The following is a 25,042-nucleotide window of genomic DNA, read 5'->3' on the forward strand; positions in this document are numbered from 1 at the left end:
AACTTAGTTTTCACATGAACTTTCTCTCCATGGGGCCTCAGTTTTATTGGAATTTGACGGTATGGTTAGCAACACATCCAACACCTTTTGGATCTAGCATACTGATTGGTAAATAGGAAAGTATACCAGTGTCACCATAAAGTCATAGGAAATACGTCAAACAAAGATTCAAATTATATGACAGATGCAGTTTCATTAATCTTCATGACAACAAGTGAAAGGAAGGCTCATTATTTTAAGTGAGGTTGGAAAAGATGAACAATTTTGAAACACAAGCACAAACATCAACCATGTGTTGATGATGTCAAATTGAAGATTTTTCTCAGTGGTGTTTTCTCTCTAGATTCTGTTGTTGGAGATATTTCTGAGAGTGCTCTTAGATGTCCATTCAGTAATTTCTCAAATTTCATTTGTGTGGCCAACTTTTGGTCAGAATCTACTGGTCAGAAGAAACCAGATTTTGATTTTTTCCATATCCACATCCACACTGACATGTGTTAGCATCTGTCTTGTTGATTGTAGTCATCCTAGTAGATGTGAAGTCATATCCCTTTGTGGTTTGACTTGCATTCCCTGATGACTAATGAAGAACACGTTTGCTTATTAGCTATGTATGTATCTTCTTTGGAGAAATGTCTGTTCAAATTTTCCACCCATTTTGGGTGACATTTTCTTCACTGAGGTACCACTGGTGTCTAATATTCTAGATGATTTAGGTATAGGTTCACAACTCTCAGGTGTATGTTAAGACACCATATTCATCACCAGGGCATCTGCAGTCCACTACCAGTTGGGTTATTTAACTTTTTATTGTTGGAGTACAAACAATTCTTCATATAACACTTATTGTAGGCCATTATCACATATATTATTCGGAAATATTTATCTTATAAGTCTCAATTTTTAACTTTTTTTAGTAACACTTAAGAATATGATGAAACCAAGGACTTTCATGCACCTACAAGGAACTACATGCACCTGTGAAATATTTGCAGATTTCACAGAACATCCTAGGGTCACCCCATCCTAAGTTCACCCCAAAGAAATGGAGGTATCTAGAGACCTCTGTAAAGTAGAGATCTCTATATAGGATTGAGTATCTGAGTTTTCAGAGAAGAGAACTAGGCATGAGAGAAGCAGAGATGTTTTCTGTCTCTGCAGCAGGGACAAGAAAGACAGAAATGCAGCCAACTGAAAAACTGAGAGGGAGTTGGAGAAGAGAATTCTCAGAGCATCTCCTGATGAATTAGAAGTAAATGGATGTTTTCCTAGGGCTGATCAACAACACTTGCTTAACTACCATGGCATGTCTACTTCTCAACAAGAGAGAAAAAGATGAAATGGAACAGTGAGAACTATTTAAGCAGACAACTGGAAGCCAGTGACTGGGGATCATTTAGACTTTTCTATTCTAAATTAAAGCATGTTGCTAGGATAAAAACCATGACTGAACAGTGTTGTGTTTTTTTTTTTTTTTGACATTCAAAGTGACCATTTAAAACAATCTCAATGTCTTTATGACAACTTTTTTTCCCTTCAGTCTAACATCATCATTTTTGCTTTTCAAAAATAATCAGAAAAACTGTATTCATCATTCAGAATCTATATGGAATTTCATGGCATTATAGAAACAGCATTTAAAGGGGTTTAGAATTAAAACCTTTTACTTAATTCCCTCTATTTATCATGCCTTTTAAAAGCCTCTATCCAAAAACAGTCCAGGGTTTATTAAAAAGTAAAATCACCTAGATTTTACTTCAAGTCACTCAATGATGGAGAAGTCACCATCTCATAATAAAACAACTGAGTTAATTACATTTTGGGGCAGTTCTACCTCTTAGAAATTCCTTTTTTACAGATCTGAAGTGAGCTTCCTTAGACTCTCCCACTATCATTACTAGCTACACCATTTTGAACCAAAAGCATGAAAACTAGATCGCTCAGCAGCAAGGACTCAGGGTACCAAGACAAAAGCCCGAGTACAATGAAGGTCAGGAATCCCACAATATAGCATGTTTACTTAATAGTCAGAATAAAAAAATGGAATTCATGGCTCAGAGAAATAGCTTCGAGACAGGCATTTTGGGCACATGATTCCAAAATCTAAGTGACTCCTTTTTTGGGGGAAAATATTTATTTATGCATTCACAACTGGCCAGAGGTGCGGGGGCAATGGGAGGATTCACCAGAGACAGAGTGGGGAGCAGAAGAGGCAGAGTGAAATATAGCTGAGGGGACCAGAGAGCGAGACAGGAGAGGTCTGCTGCACCATGTGGGTCAGCTCCCTGGGCGGGGATCGAACTGGTGCGGAGGGGGCTGCCAATAGCTTCGCAGTGCTCTGCTTTAACCTGTTGTGCTACCAGAGAGGGCCCTAAGAATAACTAACTCTTTTTTGTCAGTTGTTATTTCTTATTGCCTATTCTCTCTATCAAACACTAGATTCTTTGAGCTGAAGGCGATATTTACTACGAACTCTTTTTTTTTTTTTTGCTGCAAAATTTTGTAATAGATATTCTAAACAACATGATTTTGGATGGGAACTTGTTTTCCTTGTGAACTAATTCACAATCCAGAGCCACAGCAGAAAATGACTATACCAGTAGAAAGAAGTACAGTGGACATTGAGGCTACAGAGCCACATCTGTTAAGTGCTCTTCTCAGACAATGGATGTGGATGCCTCTAAGTTGGCTCTCATTTCTTCAGCTGGCTGTGATGGTGAACTCTGCAGGGTTAGGAAAGTATAGGGGAGCAGAATTTTTTAGGGAGCACATCAGAGTGCAAAGGAAAGGGAGAGAAGGCATTCGATAAAATCACATCGAATCTCTATGTAATATATTTCTAAGATTGTTTGAACTCTTTTATTTTAGTCAATTGAAAGAGAGAAAGTTTCCTGTACTGGGTCAAGCTGTCGCTGGAATATTGTTTGTAAATAATTGTTTTTTTTTTTTTCATTTGTTTCCTGAATTCTGTCATTATTTCTCAATGTCAGATCCTGTCTTAAGCCTTGGGTTCAAAGATGAATAATTTTTTCAAGATCTAGTTATTTATGCATACAAGAATAGGGGTAAGGCTAGAGGTATGGGACATGAAAAGATTCACCAGAGACAGAGTGGGGAGCAGAATAAGCAGTTCCACAAAGCACACTGCTGAGGGGAGCCGTGGGTTGGTCAGGAGAGGTCTGCTGTGCCATGTGGGTCACCTCCTGGGCCTGGGGTTGAACTCATGCTGTAGTGGCTGCGGATTGCTTCATAGTGCTGTGCATTAACCCCCTGAACCACCAAGGAGGGCTGTAAATGAATAATTGACACGTTTCCTAAATTTATGGAAATTCTAGTAAATAACAAAATAGTGTGATCTTTTATTTCATCACATAACCAAACTTCAGATGACAATGATACTTTTTTTGTTTTAAAGAAATGTTTCCTTTTAAAAAGCTACCGCCATGTGATAAATACCCTACCATCACAGGTTTTTAGGAATGAAAGATCCAGCCATTTACACAACAAATATGTATGGACTATTGTGATTACTATAAAACTATAGTGTTTCAGCTAATAATGATCCATGGTTGGACACATGAGTCTGTTATCTGCTCTCCTTCCTGAAGGGGGCTTCTGTGCTCTTTTACCTCAGGATGTGTTAATTTTGTACTTCTCATCTTTGAAGACTGAATCCTTCCCTGTATTTTCTGAATTAGAGGGAAAGCCTTAATGTAAACATCCAGATTCACAACCATGTGTGAGGTCTGGCAAGTGGGGGTCGGTTACAGGAGTAGTTAAAAGAGGGGGACAGGCCCTCCATGGTGGCGCAGCGAGTTAAAGCACAGCACAAAGAAGCTTAAGCCACTTCCGCATGAGTTCGATCCCCACCTCCCCACCTGCCCTGGAGGAGATCCACATGGCAAGGCAGACCTCTCTTGACCCACCTGCTGCTCCCCTCAGCAGTGTGCTTCGTCGATCTGCCTGTTCTTCACCCCACTGTCTCTGGTGAATCCTCTCACCCTCCGCATCTCTGGCCTGTACCCCAGTTCTGTATGAATAAATACATAAATCTGTAAAAAAAAAAAAAAAGAGGGGGACAGAATGGAAGAAGTCTTCTGCCTTTCTCCATGTTATAAACAAGGATCCTGTGTGCCAGATGGCACAAGGCATACTGACAGTGATGGAGCCAGGCTGTCCTGTTCTCAGTGGGTCACCATGGAACTGTACCTTGCTGTACTGTGGGTCATTAAAAATTTTCTATATTTTTATGTTTTGAAATTATATATATATATGTATATATATTACATCAGTCTTCATTTTTGTAGTGCTTGCTATCTCCTCTCAGATGTAGTCCCTGTAAAATTCCCACCACCAGGTTGCCTGGCACCTTCACCATAGTGCCTTATGCTCTTCCCACTCCTGTTTTGATCCTTTTCCTACCCCTGAAGAATGTCTGATTTAAAGATGTCTGTTGATTTTGATTTTTAATTTATTATAATTTCTTTTTCCCCCGATTTCTTATGTGGCTCCTCTATATTCCTCCTATTAATTGAAATCAGTTGCTAATTTTCTTTGTCTTTCTGGCTTATTTCAGTGATCATAATCCCTTCCAGCTCCATCATGTTGCTGTGAATGGCATGAGATTGTCATTTTTGATTGCTGAGTAATATTCCATTGGGTATATATGTCACATTTTCTTGATCCATTCATTTCTTTGGAATGGAAAGTGTCTACATATGAAGGAAACGTCTTTGTCTATTTCATTTATGCTGGCATCCCCAGGTCAGAATAGTGGCTGATGCATGCTACATGATCAATAAATGTTGTTGGAGGAATTAATGCATGAACGAGAAAAAGCTATTTGTTATAAATTAGCACTACTCACAGGCTGTTGTGTCAGGTTCTCTGTGGATCCAGGCAGCCAGGTAAAGGAGAGCCTGGAGCCCTCAGTGGCTTTTTCAAGCTTTTTTTAAAATTGATTTATTTATTCATATAGAACTGGGGTACAGGCCAGAGATGCGGAGGGTGAGAAGATTCACCAGAGACAGAGTGGGGAGCAGAACAGGCAGATCAATGAAGTACACTGCTGAGGGGAGCAGCGGGCGGGTCAGGAGAGGTCTGCCTCGCCATGTGGATCTCCTCTGGGGCAGGCGGGGATCGAACTCATGAGGAAGTGGCTTAAGCTTCTTAGTGCAGTGCTTTAACCCGCTGCGCCACCAGGGAGGGCCAGCTTTTTCAAGCTTTTAATGATCTTTCTGCACCATTTGTAGTGAGACAACCAGCTGTAGGACAGGTGAGGGCTAGGGTGATCTAGAGTGCAGGAAGCTGGCAGGCCTCCCAGCCCCTGGCAAATCTTCACTCTCTGGGCCGGTTCTCTGAGGCTCTCTTGTAGTCTCTCCACCACTCCCTGACACACCCTGCCCTATGTGATGCCACCTTACAGCCTCAGGCTTGGGTGTGAGCCTCATGCACGCCCACACTATACCTCAGGGGTCTACCATCACACACATGTATCCCAAGCCCATGCTCCTAAGTGGGAATAACATACATTTAAGGCCACAGCTAGCCACAGGGGCCAATGGTACAAATGATCTTTATTGACCCTACCAGATTATCACAGAAAATCAATCAACCCAGTTCTGTCTGAAACATACAAAATCAAGTTGCATATAGTTTTAATTATCATTGGCTTTATTGATCTTTACTGATTTTTAGTATCTTGTTATTCATCTGAACCTCCTCTGCTCCCTGTTATCTCCAGGTTAGAAAATCAAGAATCTGGGCCTCCCTGGTGGCATGAGGGGTTTAAGTGGCACTTAACCCCTATCCGCAGTCACTGCAGCATGAGTTCAATCTCTGGCCAGGGAGCTGACACTTGCCATAGCAGACCTCTCCTGTCTGCCTGCTGCTCCCCTCAGCAGTGTATTTTAGTACATCTGCCTGTTCTGCTCCCCACTTCTGGTCTGTACCCTCCAGCTCTTAGATGCATAAATAAATAAAATCAATCTTAAAAAAGGTGTTCTGGACAGTCACCCATCCATCAGGCATGTGGCCCAGCAGAGGGGCTGCAGGGGAGTCCCCATAAATAGATTCTTACTTTAACAGTCACATGCATTAGAGAGGAGTCACCAAGGGAGGCTTTAATTTATGCTGTGTACACTGGCCCACAGTCTCTTTTCACAGGTGGACCAACACAGCAGTAAATAAATGAGATCCCGGAGAGGGGAAGGCTGGCTGTGAAAAGAAGCCTGTTGTCTAGCTTGAAGACTCGGGATATAGGCAGAGACTTGCGGAAGGAGAGATGGCTCAGGTTTGGGACACCTACCCTGGCACTTGAAGAATCTGTGTTTTAATTTTGTTCCTTTTATCCCCTGACCCCAAATAAAGTATTTCTTGGCATATACACTTAGGAGAGAGGTTTCAGCACGTCCCACTCACCACAGAATATTCCAGTTTATTTTAGCACTATTCACAGCAGCCAAAGAATGTTTGGGGTTAGGGAGGGAGGCAGTTGAAGAATAGCCTATTATTTCTGCACCTAAGTGAGCTGAAAGTAGACACTTTAAAATGTATTTCAGAAAGGAAATATATTTTACCTTTCAAAGCTATACCCAAAGGCAATTAGATTTGATTTTTATAAAGGATAACATAGTGTGTATACACAAACATCCTTCAAAAGCCTCAAGCTGGACTTGAGGCAAGATAGCTGTCTAAATAAGTGAGGGTATAAGGTTATAGAACATAGAATGTAATGAACCTAACTAAACCATTAACTGATTTGATCATCGTAACTCCTGTGATAGAATACACACCTGATTTAAGTGAACAAAATCAGCATCTCGTGTCTGTTCTGCTGCTAACATTCTGTACGACCTTATAGAAGCCACATGATGGCTCATCTCTTGCTTAGTTTCCTTATCTATAAAATGAAAATAATCACTCCAAGGCCACCTATTCTGGGTTGAAATGTAAGCTCCAGAAAGAAATATTGGAAACTTTAACCTACAGATCTGTGAATATGACCATATCAGAATATATATATATTTTAAAGTTTTATTTATTTGTGCATACAGAACTGGGGTACAGACCAGAGGTGCAGGGGTGGTGAGAGGATTCACTAGAGTGGGGAGCAGAACAGGCCAACTGATGAAGTACACTGCTGAGGGGAGCAGCGGGCGGGTCAGAGAGGTCTGCTCTACCATGTGGGTCACCTATGGGGCAGGCGGGAATCGAACTCATGCGGAAGTAGCTTTAGCTTCTTAGTGCTGTGCTTTAACCCGCTGTGCCACCACAGAGGGCCCTTAGAATATATTTTTAAAATATTTACTTATGTATGCATACAAGCACTGGACTGTAGACCAGAGGTGTGGGGCAGGTGGGTGCAGCCATGACCTGTCCTTGGATCACACTATCATTGATGTCTCTACACACCTTGATATATGTGTTTAAGTCCTGGGTCTCCCAGGGTCGATTGCTTCCCTACACCATTTATTGGCTTGCTCGTACGCAAGCTGTTTAACCAATGGCAAAGCTGTATCAACGTCCCCAAATATTCTACCTGCGGTCTGCATAAGGCGTGATACAAAATCTGCATAAGTCTCATTGGATCCCTGGATGACCTTGGACAGTTGACCTTGCAAATCCCCAGATCCTTGGATGGTCTTCCACGCCTTAGTTGCCGCTGCAGCTATCTGATAGTACACAGCAGGGGCATACAGGATCTGTTGTGCAGGTCCTGCATAAGGCCCTGTACCCGATAACATTTCTATATTCCATTGTGGGTTACCAGCTGCCGCGTTTTGGCGGGCTGTATCCTGTGAATACTCTGACCATGCTACTTTCCACACCAAATACTGACTCCCTGACAGTGTCGCTCGGGCTAGGTTGCCCCAATCATCTGGGATTAGGTTCATTCCGGCAATAGACTCCAGCATTGACAGAGTAAAGGCCGCCTGGGGTCCATATTGCATCACTGCCTCCTTTAGCTGCTTAACCAGCTTAAAATCTAACGCGCCTGATTCTGATAACGCGCCTGATTCTGATCCTCAAGAACCGGGAAAGCTGAGGGTCCCCCCTCCCAACGACCAACTGGGCTACTATCAGGGTGTGGCAACAGCCACAAGCTCCCCGAAGTGTTACCGTGTAGCGTGGCGGTGGCACACTTGGGTTGAACGGAAGGTTGGGCTCTACAAGACCAACCGGTTTCAGCCGGTCAAGTTGAGGAAGGGCCTTGTGTTCCAACTCCTTCCCCAATAGTTCTTCTTCCTCATCACTCCAGTCACCCTCCGAAGCTCTGGAAGATCGCTCTTCCTTCACTTCCTCTAACGCTTCCTTCCCCTGCTGAAGGGCCGACTCCAATTTTGGCTTCGAGCCCGCTAGACACCGTCGCACCAGAGCCCAAATGGCAAGGGTGCCTGGTGGCAAGGGCTCCTCCTTGTCCCTTTTCTTTAAGTCACTCCCTAGGCGGTCCCATTGAGGAACCGCCAAAAGCCCCTCGTCTAGAAACCAGGAGGCAAACTTTTCAACCGTGCCCAAGAAGGCATGGGCTGTTTTCATTTTCAGTGGGGTTCTGTTGGCCTTTAGCAGGTCCCGCAAAGACCACTCTAGTGCCAGCTTTGAGTTTTCAGACCCCATGTCATGTGTGCCCACAAAACAGTCACCAAACAAGACAGTACAAAAGACAATCACAACAACAAAGCACAGAAACCAAAACAGAAACGTTAGTCGGCCGCTAGGCCACCCCGCTTTCTATCAGGACTTGAGCTAGCTTTCCACCACTTTAGTCGTGGCCCTTACTCGCCTCTCTGGTGAGCGCACTACTTACAAAAGTTCCCAGGTTTCCGCACCAGTTGTCGCTCCCAACCGGCAGAAAAGGCAGAAACGACAAAACGCCCTGGTTGTTCTCACGCAGCTGCCGCCTATTGCTGTTGCCCAGCGCTATTTATTATTCCCAGTAACCAATCAGGCTAAATCAGAAATGCCCCTCCTCCTACCCCCAGCCTACTGGTGTCCAATGGTGCTTATTTCCTCCCTGGCGGCTCTCCTGCGATAATGGGGCATTCTGGGCTTGGCAGGCGTCCCAGCGCCATCTTGTAATGGAGGACGGGGCCTCGGCTGTAGGCCCGCCCCTGACAATACCCTTATTTTTAATAATTAAAAACATTAATGAGATTTTTACCTTTAAAAAAGTATCTCCTATAAAATAAACAAATAAGATAAATACTAGATGGTGTCACTAACATGTGGAATATAGAGAAGCCAAACTAAGGTCAGATAAAGACATGCTTAAGAGCTGATCCTTGAAACTGACTATAGAACTGAAGTATCTAAGGGTTAGGGTGTATGGAAGGGGTGAGAACAAAGATGGAAGGGAGAACAGTGGACTTTGGGGGTGAACTGTGGGTGATTTGCTGGAGGTTACACTATAGTGGTGATACGTGTGGGAGGACCCTAGTGATACCTTAACTAAATAAATATCCTACCATTACCTAAAATATAAAACAATCTTCAAGATATGTTTTTTTTTAAACTTGTCTCCGATAGCACCCTGAAAACTTAGCAGTAAACAAACATCTTCGAACAGTTCATTTTCTTTCTTTTTTCATTTTTATGCATTAAATAATTCCTTTTTGGACACATGAGTTTTTCTCAAGGAAATTTAAGTGTCTTGTTCATCACACTGAGAGTGTTTGATTTTCCACAGCCTACAAAATAACCAATAATAAAAAATGTAATAACCAGAAATTAAAAAAAAATAATAATGTGCCACTAAAAAATGTATGGGATGTAGCCATATAAATCCTTTAGTAGATTTTGTCTTTATAAATCATCCCCAAACAACCACAGAGCTGAAGTACTATCACAATATAATCATGTTGCAGTTATCTCTATTCAAAGAATGTTTGGTCTAAAGGAGCACATTCATCATGTCAAAAATCATGTTGTTTTAGAGTGCCCTGGCAAGTTGACTTTTCTTTCTATGTGTATGAGAGAAATGGCCACTGTTATTTACATAGATAATTGTTAGTGGTTCCTCTTTATTTTTCAGGGTCTCTTCAAACTTGAGTTGATCCGAACAGGAGACAAGAGAGAGTTAAATGTATCAGACTGAAAACTCAGGAACTTTAGAGGTCATCTGGCTTAAATCCTCTCATTTTACAGATAAGGGAAGCAGAGCATAGCTGTTCAGTGACCTGTTGAAGGTCGCCTAGGGATTTGGTGACAGAATAGAATTCTAGTTGCTTGACTTCCAGTCTGATGGGCTTTCTTCTGTAAAACCATAGTTGCGGTACAAAGTAGGTATTAATTCTTGGATCATTCACTCACAAGCTACGTGACTTTGGGTAAGTCTCTAAAATATGAACCTGCATTTCAAAGTTTGTAAAATGGGAATGAAAAACCAGGCTGGTGAAAGCTGAAATGTAACCAGGACAGACCAATCAACACCCAGGCTACAGAATGGATTGAAGTTGGAAAGTTCAATGTAGTATTTCCAACCCTTCACCCCTTGCCACATTTGATTTCCATGTCCTTTCTGACTCAGGCATGGAAGCTGAAACATTTCTTCCTTGACCCTAAAGACCTACCTAGGACCCTTCTATCTTCACTTATATTCCCTGGGGCTGTCTGTGGAATGTATGTGCTTCCCACACGACTACAACTCCTGATTATTGGACTGTAGCATTTGGTTGTAGGAACCATATCGCATTCACTATTATATCTTAGTACTTAGACTAGTCCTCATCAACAACAAAACAGTTGTTCAGTGAATGATCTATGAATGAATGGTTGGTGCATATGTAATAGGGGAGATGTCTTGGGGGTATTGATTCTCATGGAAGGAATCCCATCTTTTCTCCAAAGGAGAGGAAGCATGACCTCTCACCACTTATTTAGATAATCTTTCCCTATGATTATTTTACTTTTTAGATTAGGTTTTGCTTAGACTACTGATAAAATTTGCTTTACTACCTGAATACATACTGAAGAAAGATGCAGAAAGGCTACGAAGTCCAAGATAATGGTAGTTTCACTAGAGGGAATTCAGTTTGTAAAGATGTCTCTGCTGAGCATAAGCCATGGTGTACCAAATTACTTGTGAGTAAGCTAAAGTTTTCTCAGATGTAAGAAGTTGTAGAGGAATTGAACAAGTGTCAGGGTTGTCAAATTTCCTGTGTGTGGTCCATACCTCAGTGTGTTCATTCATAGTATGGAAATACTAAAATCTGTTTCACAGAATTGTTGTGAGTAAGAAATGTTCATGAAGAGACTTTGTAATGGCGAAGAACTATATGATTGTCAGAATGTGTAATCACTATTAAATCATTGTTATTAGTAGAGAATGACTGTGTATTCCTTTGCTTGTTTTAGTGTGTAGGACCAGAAAGTGGGGGAAACTGGTTATTTAATCTTCTCAGAATCAAGAAAATTATTGATGGGGTGCAGAGTTTTCTCAGATGTGGATGCTCTGGTATTGCTGGAATCCTCCAATTTGAATTCAGGATACAGATCTAAATGAGACTAGAAAAAGCATGATATGGACAATATTAGCTCCCAGAACATCTAGTACTAATAGGAAATATGAATGAATATTACTATTTTGTCTATAAGGTTAGAGCTCTGTACCAGCACGCATTTTGGAGAATAAGAGTCCTAAAATTTAAAATTCTCAAGTTTACCCCCATGGATCTCTCCTCCAGATTGTTCCTGAACTGTGAGTCGAGTTCTACCCCAGAATATACATACTTGAAGGAGATAACACTAATCACACTTGCCTGAGAAACTCAATTTGATTCTAACCTTGAAAGGTCCTGTGCCAAAAGGCATAGGCAATGCTTTTCGAAAGCAGCAAATATTTTCAATTATTGCTAAAACATATTCCAAAAATGACACCATTTAGTCAGGCTCACAGCAATCAATAGGACAATGTCTTTTATCTTCCATAACCCTTTTCCAAGGATACACCCATTTTGTTTCTGTTGTTCTTAAGTTTAACCCACTGCTGTGAGGCAGATGGCTTATGGCTCAATATCACAATATAAAATCCTAAAGATACCTGGTTCATTTAGCCCAGGAAGCACAACTACACATAAGTAAGGAGGCCGCACAGTGTGTGAACAGATGCAGTTCATTTTTTGTTCTTTCTTTTTTAAAAATTTATTTATGTATACAAGAACTGGGGTACAGGCTAGAGGTACAGGGGTGAGAAGATTTACCAGAGGCAGAGAGGGGAGCTGAACAGGCAGATCTACTGAAATACACTGCTGAGGGGAACAGTGGGAGAGTCAGGAGAGGTCTGCTGTACCATGTGGGTCACCTCCCTGGCTGGGGATTGAACTCATATTGTAGTGACTGGTGATAGCTTCACAGGGCTGAGACTTTAACCTTTGAACCACCAGGGAAACCCTGCAGCAGCTCATTTTTGGACAGAAGGTTTTTTTTTTTTTGTCTCCACATTCCTTCATTGCTGACATATTCTTTTATTTTATTATTATTATTTTTTAAATTCATACAGAACTAGGGTATAGGCCAGAGGTACAGGGGTGGTGAGAGGATTCACCAGAGACATAGCAGGGAGCAGAACAGGCTGACTGCTGAAGTATACTGATGTGGAGAGCAGCAGGCAGGTCAGGAGAGGTCTGCGGCACCATGTGGCTCACCTCCGGGGCAGGCGGGGATTGAACTCATGCGGAAGTGGCTTTAGCTTCTTGGTGCTATGCTTTAACCCTCTACGCCACCAGGGAGGGCCCCTGCTGATATATTCTAAGCAGGTAAAATCCCATCAGGATTGACAAAAGGAGATGAATTCCTGCTTAGCTATTGCCCTTTTACTTACAGCCGTATATCTACCACATCTCCTCTGTCAAAGAACATTAATCATCTGTCTTCCATGTAAAGGGATGTTTACAGACATCATCTGCTTCTGATCCTTTAACCAAATGCATCCTTAATCAGTGTACATCCTCATCCAGTAGAAGAGCAGAATTATTGTCCAAGTTTCCCTGAACCAACCTGCAACCCTTCAGCTGTCCAGTGTCCTCAAAAATCTTATCTCTGTACCTGTGGAGACAGAGTCACTGGGCAGAAGTTGTTAGGATCGGGTGAGGTGCAATAGAGAATAATTTGCCCATTAATAGAATTATAGGGGTTATTATGGTTATTTTCCTTCCTCAGCAGTAATTGTAATTCCCAATCATGGCAGAGAAAAGGGGAGATGGTGAGAGATACGAGAATTCATTCTACAGTGAAGTCTGCCGCTGATACTTGCACTTGGCTTATAAGGTCGCCAAGGAGGATTTTCTTTGTTATCTCACAGAAGCTCTCTTCTATTCTTTAGAGAACACTGAAGTTCAGGGAAGATTTTCAATATATTAAAACTAATGTTTTGATTTTTTTCATCATTTGTACGGAAGGCTTATAGAATATTTCAGAACCCCAAGAAAACCTGTAGATTGTTTCATTTCTTTGTTTTTCATTTTCAATGAAACCAAGTAGATTGAAATTTAAGGAAAAGGAATGCTGAAAAAATTCTCTCTTCGTGCATTTGACAAACCATAGGCAGTTTTCTTTTAAAGGTACAGATCAACCATTACCGTTTTCAGCAACTTTTTAAAATGCAGCATCTGATTTAATGATTACAGTTATGACTTAATATTTGAGTAATGTCACTCCTTTCCAAAGCTTCCATAATTACATTTCAATTTGTCAGAATTTACTTAATAGCCATGTGCCTAAGCATAAGGGAAACACTTGGTCTGTTTAGCAAACCTTCTGTCAGAGGAAAAATACAAGAAGACTGTAGCTGTTGATTACTGTTTGAGTGTGATTCCTGCCAGCCCAGTCAGCAGAGAATTTTGTTTAGCTGAATTCTGTTTAAGAAAGAGTTTTGATAAATAGGCTCATCTCAGATGGATTAAACTATTGATTTACCAATCCTGTTCGTATCTTGACCCAAGGGGACACTGTTGATGCCACTTAGAATATTACCAACTCTCTGCCATATGCATGTTGTCTGGCCCATGCTTCAACCCTATCACCTTTCAGCAGATTGCTTCAGACAAGAGATCTCATGGGCAAGGAATCTGCAATGCATATAAGCTTACTTGCTGATTTAATACAAGAGAGTCCTAGACATTGACCTTGTCTTGAGTTATTCTAACTTGGCAGGGCTATAACACAGCAAAGACCTGCAAATCCCTTTTTAACAAGGCTACCTGAACCAAATGGCCCCAGTCCAAATACATGAAAATTTAAAGGTGTTCAAGAGATCAGTGACTTACAGTATTAAAGAGGAGGACGAGAGACACTGCATTTAACTCGGATCTACTTCTTTATCCCGTCAAGATTTCTGTCTCCAAGCATCATAGCTGCTCTGTTATCACTTTATAAATTGCTGTGCATATTATTTCAGTAATGAACTGGGTGAAGGCATTCTGTTTGAAGATGTTATGGGTACCAAATGCCCCACGAAAATCCCCAGATGTTCAATTATTTGAACAAAATTATTTCTCCTCTAAGCAGGTTGTATTTTTAATTTTTCCAAAAACAGCAGGTAGGATGGATATTATAATGTCCATAGAGCCCAGGGTCCTTGACGTACCCACAGGTATTGCAGGCCAACCAAAGCAGTTCTCAAGGCAAAAGGCAGGCCAAGAATGGGATGCAGGTGCTCACAAATCTGCTTACGAGTCCTTTCTTCTATCAGAAAAACAAATCGAAACCCTAGACTTTTCCAGGGTAAAAGAGAAATTGGCAATACCTATCAACTTGGCACAAAGGAACTCTAATTTGGCAAGATTTATTGTGTACCTGGTGTAAAACGTTTACATGTACACTTCAAGGACCTGTCTTGAATGGCAGCCTTAATGCACTGTGTTATTCTGACCATGGTGTATTAAATACAAGTGTGCCACCAAATTTGCATGGAGAAGCTCTCCTTGGCAAACATCATTACACTGCATGGGAAATATCAGCTGTCAAAACCAGGGAAAGGAAGCACACCAATGTGTGGATGGTTGTTCATATGCACATACACATGTTCACACACATATGTGTGTTCACACACGTGTATTCATATGTACACACATGTGTATGCGTGTCCCATGTTTGTGTTTGTTTTTACATCAGAGTCTCTCCTTTAAACACTGGTTCATTTGGAGTTTTCCAGAGTGGTTTAGGATGCACCTTCTTGTCCAGAAACAAAATAATTTTTTTTTTAAATGTGTGGAATGAAAGGACTACAGAAAACAGAAAGGAGGTTATTAGAATTGAGAAGCCAGAGGCCTTGGCCCTGAGGCATGTACCTATTTGGGTTCTCTCTAAGTAGCTTTCTTCAGCTGAACTTCAGTTTCTACAGTTTCATGATTAAGTTTGAGTAGGTGGTTTCTTAATGTGTGTTTACCCCAATTTCTATAATAAGTATAATGAAGCCAGAACAAATGTATCGACAAGCATTAACTTTGCAATTCTGTGCTCAAGTGATGTCTCCCACTTAAAGGCCACTGGAGTTGTTGGCTTGAAATGTGAGAGAGGAAAGATACTGACAGGAAGGTGTGTTTTGTGAAAAGGTATTTGAGGAGGTGTGATGGAAAGAGAGGATGTACTTTCATTTGGGATTGGCAGGCACCCCACCAAAAATGACATAAAGGTGTAAATGGTTTGCTGAATAAGCTGGATTTGAGAGAGGACAGGCATAAAATGTGATTTTCCCCTTCAAGCTGCATCTTCAGTTCCCTCAAACACTCTGCGAATTCATTCTTTTTCTGGCCCTGGATGAACCCTTCGTCAGGCCTTACTTCTTAGATGACAAACAAATAGTCCCTTGTCTGGGGATTAAAACTACAGTCTGATCTACTAATCACACAGCGCTCACCCAGATCAGAATATTAATCAAGCCTTTGAATGTGTGTTCAGGTAAATCTTCCTCCCCCCCACCTTGGGCTGCCCCCAGGCATGAATCTTTTCCACGAGGTAGGTCAGGGGTGTTTCTGCAGTACTTCCTAGCTGTGGTTTCTGAGCCCATTGCTTTTCAAAGAGGATAACCAGAGAATTCATGGAGAAAGGGCAAAGTCTTCCTTCCTGTGATTCCCTTGGATCTGCCATTAATGCTTCCTAGACATGGCAGAAGTCAAAATGTCAGCCTATCATTTTTGTTTTTAATTTTTTAAGTTTAATATATATTATATATATTTGTTTAATATATATTATATATATTTGTATTTATTTATGCATACAAGAACTGGGGTGCAGGCCAGAGGTGTGGGAGTGAGAGGATTCACTAGAGACAGAGTGGGGAGCAGAACAGATGGATGCACTGAAATACACTGTTGAGGGGAGCAGTGGGTGAGATAGCAGAGGTCTGCTGTCCATGTGGGTCAGCTCTCTGACTGGGGATGGAATTCAAACTGCTGAAATTTTTGTGAAATGATTTCTTTCATAGGTTTAATTAGCATCCATTATCATATAAAAAGAGAGTGAAGAGGTTTTTATTTTTTTTTAACCTTCTGACAACTCTTAATATTTGCTCTCCCTCTCTTTTTTAAAGATTTCATTTATTTTTTGCATAGAAGAACTGGAGTGTAGGCCAGAGGTTCTGCAAGAGAGACAGGAGAGGTCTGCTGCCCCATGTAGTTTAGCACCTTGGCTGGGAATTGAACTCAGGTCATTTAGGTAATAGGGCTGAGAACTAAACTCTAGGCCACTGGAAGCCCAACAGAAGGATCTTCAAGTACCCTTTAAAGTTTGAAGACCCTCTCTCCCAAATCCTTAATCCTAAACATCACCACCATGTTACTGAATGCCAGTCTCGGTTTCCCTTAACCAATGAGAAGAAGCAAATTTTGAGAAGGAAAGTCATTTACTTCCCGACAACTGAGGAGGGCAGGAGACTTGTGTCTGAAAGACACTGTCTGGTTGTTTGCCAGAGTGCAGGGGTGTTTATATGGGGTTACAGTATTTATACAGAGTTATAGAGTTACAGAGTAGAATAGGATGTGGGCAAAGGTCAGCAAGCCTGAACCTGCAACACAAGCGTCTGGAGGGTTCGGTTGACGCCATCTTGCTTTCGCCATCTTGCTTTCACCATTACACCTGGTAGTCAGCACAGCAATTCAGAATGGCGTCTTCCTAATGATGCTCTTTTCACTTGGAATATAAAAAAAACAAAGTTGTTTTTTTTTTAAGTTGTATTTATTTATGCATATAGAACAGGCCAGAAGTGCAGGGGGTAAGAGGTTTCACCAGAGCCAGAGTGAGTAGGGGAACAGGCAGATGTACTGAAATACACTGCTGAGGGGAGCAGTGGGTGGGTCATCTCCCTAGATGGGCATCGAACTCGCGCTTCAGTGGCTGCAGTAGTTCCATAGTGCTGTGCTTTAACTCCTTGCACCACCAAGCAGGACTCCAAAAACCAAATTTGTTAAGCTTCAAGGGTAAATAAAAGAAACAGGAGAGCTTCTCTAGTGGGACACAAAGAGAGGCAAGTTCTTCATTTCTGGTTTAATCACTGATGCTATTGCTGTTTTGTGGAATGAGCAACTCTGTGCCTTCACAGAGCTAAGACCATTCCTCTCTGTTAATCCTTAACAGTCACTGAAGAGCCACATGAGGAACTCTAGGAGACGTGCATTTGTAAAATGGTACTGTGCAGCGCCACCAGGTCCAGCAGGAGCCTGTTAGTACAGCTTCTTTATTCCATGACATCTGCAGAGATGACTCGGAAATGAGTAGCCGCCGTGACACAGCACATTGTTTGAGTGTCTTGGAAAGCGGACATTTCTAATAATAACACCAGGACTAATGAGTTTCACATTAATTAATGAAAGTGACAGTAGTTGAATCTTATTCAAGTAACATGAATACAAATAAAAACATGCCCAGGCTCGCTTGTCACACTGCAGCAGTGAATGCTCCAGTCTGTTAAATAGCTGGACATCAGCCAGCAACGTACCTGGAGTGCTCATGGAATAATACCCAACAGATCACCAGTCTGTTTCTGAATAAATGTGAACTATTCTTTTATGATTTTAGGTACAATAAGTGAAATACAAACTCAATGTCTATATTTTAAGTTAAAAGCTTCTATATATTCCACATAACTATGAAGTGATGATTAAGTACGTTTCCTACAACCATTTCACTAATGGTGGCATCCTGACATTTTTCTCAGATGGCTAATGAATGACTTCTAGAATAATCTCCTAGAGCAGAGAGAGGCTCTCCAATACATAGTTGTGAAACTCTCAGATGTGACTTCTTTAATTTTCTGTGGACACCTGAGTTTTGCTTAGCTGGTATAGCAGTGGGTGCAAAGGGCCTGTGATTGAGTTGGGAAACAAAAGAAAACATCCCCACCCTCTCTGGGCCTTCCTGAGCCTGGACAAACAAACAAATTAATACCAGATTGTTGGTAGGAGAAAAAGTCAAAATTTAATCTCATAGTTACCAAGAATTGGCATGGCTGTAGATTCTAAAGTAAAATGGGGGAACTAGAGTGTGGTCCTGGGACATCAAGAAGTGGGGGAGACTTCACATGGTAAGGAGAGAATGACTTCAATTTTCATTCTGAAAGTAAATCAGTTTCTCAGATAGGAAGGACCAACCTGTACCTGGATAACACCCCCAAATCATATTCTAGGGTGTAAGAAATGGAAGCAGTGGTGGCCCCTTTGATTAGGAATAGAACAAAGGACTAAGACAAAGACAGAAGCTCTTCGAAGCCTCCGGGGCTTTTGCAACTCTTAAATGAATGTTTATTTTATTTTTTTTTTTAAAGATTTATTTATTCATACAGAACTGGGGTACAGGCCAGAGATGCGGAGGGTGAGAGGATTCACCAGAGACAGAGTGGGGAGCAGAACAGGCAGATCGACGAAGTACACTGCTGAGGGGAGCAGTGGGCGGGTCAGGAGAGGTCTGCCACGCCATGTGGTCACCTCCGGGGCAGGCGGGAATCGAACTCATGAGGAAGCGGCTTTAGATTCTCAGTGCTGTGCTTTAACCCGCTGCGCCACCAGGGAGGGCCCCATGAATGTTTATTTTTAAAGTAAAGATAAAGTAGATTTCCTACAGCCCTGTCTAGAGGCCCACAGGTCCTCAGTTGACCTAGTCCTCCAAACCAAGGGAACATGTAATTGCAAGAAGCCTAATTCAGTCATATTGAGGAAATCTGATGCAACCCATTTAGAGAGGCAGATCCCAGAGTTGCGGCTTGACATGTGCCAACTTTGGCAAGGTTCCTTGAACCATCTGGTAATACTCAGAAGAATTCTAGCATCTAATGATACTTTGTTCCGTTTCAGTAGCAAGTGCCTCCACCTGCAGCATTTAGATTCTGCATTGGCATAGAACTTTCTAGATGTTCTAGGAGGATTGGGTAAAGTGCCTCATAGTCAACGTTATTGACATTTTGGGGGAGAATTATACTTGGGAGTGGGGTCCTTCCTGTCCATGGTAGTGTGTTCTGCAGCATCTCTGGCCTCTGAATATTGGATACCAATAGCAACTCTCCCCAGGTTGTGACAGACATGACCTAATGTTCCAGGATTGGGGGAAGGGCCTCCCTATCCCTCTTCTCAGGGTCACTCTGTAGAGGAAGCATCCTGTCTCCACTCTTAAGTCCCTGTATAGAACATTAACTAAGCACATATGACTCACATATGGGAGAAAACCAGGAGATACCTCAGTAGGACCTTGCTAGAGTCAAACTTTAAACTGTGAAATGTAAATGATAGCAATTTTCAGAAAAGTGCATTCCTAGGTACATTGAAATGGAAAAAAGGCTAGTAACCTTTCTACAGGAAAAAACTGCTTTTGGAGAGTAGGTGCATTTTAGAAACAGACTTCCATTTTCAAATATTAACCACCAGTAATCTTATTAATGCTGATATTTTGATGATTCAGGTATCACTATTAGTAAAATGACCTAGTGGGAGGCAGTAGTGTTAAGTCGATATTTTTGTTTGAAAAGTGAGAAAAACATGGCACTACTAGAGATTTTGTTCAAGGGTGAAAAACAAATATCACAGGATCAGGAATAAAGCTAGGTGGTAGTCAGAGACAGAAAAAAGAAAAAAACAGGAAAAATTTAATATTTATAAGTATAGAGTTAAACGATAGATTCAGAGAATAAGTGGTCCTAAGTAAATAGGTTCAAAAGAAAATGGTTTAAAATGACTCTTTCCTCAGTGCTCCAAGTAAAAACCATTGTGTGGTTTTATCTTGGGGTGTTTGCAATTGAGGGTTAGTTAATAAAGCTCCCTCTTTTTGAGGAGGGAATATGTAAAAGCCTCTACATTAAATAACATTTAAAGGCCTCTGTGCTTTTCCTATACTGTATAATTGATGAAATATTTCCACAAGCCTGGAACATTCAGAGTCCCTTTCTTTTTCAGAGTAGGTGAAGAAACTACCAACCCCTTGTTCAGAAATTCTATCACTGACACCAGAGTGAATAAAGTGGAAAAACATCAAAATGGGGGAAGTGTTCTGTTCACTTGCCTGTACTACCTCAAGAACCACGTGTATCTACTCAGGCATCACATTATCCACTATAAAGGTTTTAATTATACTTACTACTAGAAAATTCCACTGATATTTTTAGACACAAGGACTAGACTTGACTCAAAGGAACAACATATTTTCCTCCTTTGCCAAAAGAAACTGCTTCTTTTTACTGCAGAAAATTCAATTTGTATGCCAAAAATTATGTCTACAGGTTGATTTGTTTGTTTAACTCTCAACTGTTTCTGAAAATATTTTCCTTTCTAATAATACTTGATTACCTTGACTGCCTTCTTCTCTGCTCTCTGACTTGGTCGCTGCATAGATTCTTAGAGGATTATCTGTTAAATACCCCCAGAAGTTATCAGACCCCCACAAAGTTATTAGGGCTGAGAGAATTGCTTTTACAACATGAATAAAAATATTTTATGGGTTGAGATGATAAATCATTGTTCCCCAACTCGCTCTTTAAAAGTGATTCAAGAAGCTGGTATTTTATTTTCACGTGAAAATTTCATTCAGATCCATTCCAGTGCTTCAGAACTAGGAACTTGAAAAACCTTGAAACTCAATTTCAAGCAAGGAGCGTGGTTTAATGGGAAAAGGTATTACATTTATCATGGGTCAAAGGACACGAATGCAGGTGCCATCTATCCTGTGTGTTCGCTGAGTATGCGGGAAAGAGCCCTGCCATGTTGCCTGAATGTAGACTTATTTTCCCCATTGAGGTCTTTATGAAAGACTTGCCCTCTGAGGTATTAAATTAGTGCTCATTCTCAGGGACTTTGCATCGGGTTGGTTCTTCCAGGTCTACCAGGGGATTCTTCACACAAAATATGGTTTGAGCACTAACGTATTGTTGTATTTTTGTAACTTAAAATTTGAAATGATTTCAGAAAATTACCTGCAACTTAAAAAGTTGACAACATAAACCAATGCACTCCTCTACAGCCCTCTCTCAGAGATTCCAGTTGCTGATGCTTACAAATCTGTTCTGTCTCTTTTCCTTTCACCCCCATTCTCAATGCCAATCTATAAGCCACCATTTTTTAACTACTCGAGAGTAAGTTGCCACCACCATCTCTTTTATTTTTTTATTTTTATTATTTTAAAAAAGATTTATTTATTTGTTCATACAGAATTGGGGTACAGGCCAGAGGCTCAGGGGCGGCGAGAGGCTTCACCAGAGACAGAGTGGGGGAGCAGAACAGGTAGATCGATGAAGTACACTGCTGAGGGGAGCAGTGGGCGGGTCAGGAGAGGTCTTCCGCGCCATGTGGTCACCTCCGGGGCAGGCAGGAATCGAACTCATGCGAAAGTGGCTTTAGCTTCTCAGTGCTGTGCTTCAACCCGCTGTGCCACCAGGGAGGGCCCACCATCTCTTTTATTACCAAAGAGTTTAGAGCATAAGAGTTATCTAAAAAATAAATGTTTCCTTAAATAACCACAGCACAATTATGAAAATCATAAATTAGGCTCTCCCTGGTGGTGCATTGGGTTAAAGCTCAGCACTATGAAGCTATCCACAGATACTGCACCCATGAGTTCAGTCCTTGGCCAGGGAGCTGACCCACATGGCACAGCAGACCTTTCCTGATACCCCGGTGCTCCCCTCAGTAGAGGATTTCAGTAGATCCATCGGATCTGGTCCCTACTCTGTCTCTGGTGAATCCTCTCACCACCCCCTGCACCTCTAGCCTCTATCCCAGTTTTTGTATGTATACATAAATAAGTCTTAAAAAAGTTTAGCATTAATATTATTTGTAAAAAGAAAATCACAAATTGACATTTCTAAACACTAATGTAATTTACAGATTTCATTCAAATTTCAATTATTATTAGCATTATACTAGTTAAGCCTTTCATAGAGAGGGAAAAAAAAAAATGTAGCCAGGACGTAACACTCGAAAGCTTTTAGTTTGGCTGTCTTGTCTACTTTCTTGGAAATGATTCTTTGTCTTCCATCACCTTATATAGTTTAAGAGTGCAAGTCACTAATCACGTCGATGTTTGTTCAATATTTCCTCCTTATGAGATTAGATTATATAGTTCTTCATGAGAATATCTGATCAGACACTGTTCTCAGTGCATTGTCTCAGAAGCCATTTGTTGCTATTTTGAAACTTTTTCGATGATGTTACTTTTGAACACTTGATATAGGTGTTGTCTACCAGGTTTCTCCATTTGCAAATTACTATTTTTTCATTTTCAACTTAATAAGCATTTTTTGGACTTCAGTAGTTATCGAGGCTGGATTTCTTACCTAACCAGTGATTTTAGCATTTTTTGGTAATTCTTCTCTGAAATGATTATTTCTTGTTGCCAAATCATGTTTTTAATTTTATAATTCAGTTACTTGTTCTGAATGCTATTTTCCACTGCAGAGAGCATGTGTCTTTTAAGAATGACTGATTCCAGGGCCGTGGATAAGAAAAGCAAAATAAGCGTGCACTATTTGTGGGAGGAGGAAGCAGGGAGATTCTCTGAAGACAGTGGGAACATGTCACAGTGATACCAGAGTTGGGTCTACTTGGACTCCTCTGGCTGGCTAATTGGAGTGCCAAACAATGCAATGGATTGTAACCCACTGAATAAAAAAAGGAACCACAATATAAGAATCAATGAGCCCAAATTGCATGAATGAAGTGGTTGTAAACAGAAGGTTCTCTTTGAAAGAGATTGTTAATTTTCCTTTTAAAGGCTCTTTGAAGGGAGTCCGTTGTCATCAAAAAGTCTAGTTAAGTCAGAACTGCATTGCCTCCTCAAGGGAGATTTCTAACTTATTCTTGCTGAAAGATGGAAGGCACCACTGCTAGAGAGAGACCTGAGATTCTCCAGAGCTGTCTTTGCTATGAGAAATCCCCTGCCCCATCTGCTGCTGGTTCCTGGGGGGCAGGACACAGCTAAATATTTAAGGGGTTTAAACTCTCTAGCTTTGTTCCTCCAATGAGCTGCCTCTAAATATGTCTTATTGAAATATAGCCTATAATTAAAATAGATTTTATGGATCATTCCTCACCTGTTGACAGGTGAAGAGGCTCACTCGTATTCAGAATTCAGTGTTGGCTGCCAGTAGGTCTATAGAGCATTTTGGAGCCTAGGAGGACCACCACGTACACTTTTAAAAAGGTATAAGATATAGCTAATACATTTTTTTAAAAAGTTTTATTTATTGATGCATACAGAACTGAGGTACAAGCCAGAGGTACAGGGGTGGTGACAGGATTCACCAGAACAGAGTGGGGATCAGAGCAGGCAAATTGATGAAGTACACTACTGAGGGGAGCAGCGGGCCGGTCAAGAGAGGTCTGCTGCGCCATGTGGTCAGCTCCGGGGCCAGGGATCGAACTCGCACTGAAGCTGCTGAGGCTGATGGCAGTATTGCATCCTAACCTGTTGAGCCACCAGGGAGGCTCTTATAGCTAATATATTTGCTCCATAAAATATATGCAGCTCCCTGCCCTGAAAATTCCACTATAGAATTATATCTGGGGTGTCAATATTTGGTTGTAGCCTAGAGGTTAAGTCTCAGCCCTTTCCGGCCAAGTCAGGGAGCTGATCCATGGCTCAGCAGACCTCTCTTGTTGTGCCTGCTGCTTCTCTTAACAGTGGATTTCAGTCAATCCACCTGCTTTGCTCTCTCAACCCTGCACCTTTGGCCTAAACCCCAGTTCTTCCATGCCAAAAAAAAAGTTAAAAATACTGGTTTTAGGATGATTAAATGCAAAAACAAAGCTGAACATACCTGATATACCGTTTTGCTTCTCCATAAAGACTTTGGAGCAGGCAGCTCCTATAGGAGACAGTCTCAAGGAACTCAAGGGAGAAACTAGGGAAACAGAGACAGGAAATTAAAAAAAAAAAAATGAAAGCCCCAAAATGGCTGTTAATGAACAAGCTTTCTAGTGTGGGTAATTAGGCCTTCGTCCCTCTCGGAGGGGTATCTTTACCAAAGAAACAACCAATTTTGATTTTATACAGGTTCATGATGAAGTTATTTCTTTTAAATAGGAATAACAATTATAGGAAATTAATTTTCTATGCCAAAAGCATGTTTGCAGGTTGATTCATCTATTTTCCTCTGAAGCCTTTCACAAACTATTTTTCCTTTGTAATAATACTGATTAACCTGAATGCATTTTCATTAGTGCCCTTTATTAGCATGGCCACATCTAAGAACTGGTGCCCAGGGAGATGGGGGCGCTGAGGGAATTTATTCATTGACTTTGACCCTCTTTGGTTGATGATTGTGTCTGAGAGTATTCAATTCCCTGTACTTTCAGGGTCTAAGCAAGATAATATGTTGCTCAAGAGAAATGTGAGGAAGAGAAGCAGAGAGCTCTAAGTCCCTGAATTGATACCCCCCACCCCCAAAATTATTTTGTTTGTCTTTAAGATTCATATTTTCATGTCAAATTTTCTATCCCAAGTAATGACTTGAGCACGCGTTAAGTCTTCAAAATTGATCACAGATAAAATTTCAGTATAAAAGAAGTATCATTTTTGTGTTTTTCAGTTTTTAAATAGCATTTAAGTGATAAAGCAAAACACACATCATATG

This window comes from Condylura cristata, unplaced genomic scaffold (genome assembly GCF_000260355.1).
Source record: "Condylura cristata isolate star-nosed mole 26May11 unplaced genomic scaffold, ConCri1.0 scaffold00037, whole genome shotgun sequence".
Classification (NCBI taxonomy): domain Eukaryota; kingdom Metazoa; phylum Chordata; class Mammalia; order Eulipotyphla; family Talpidae; genus Condylura; species Condylura cristata.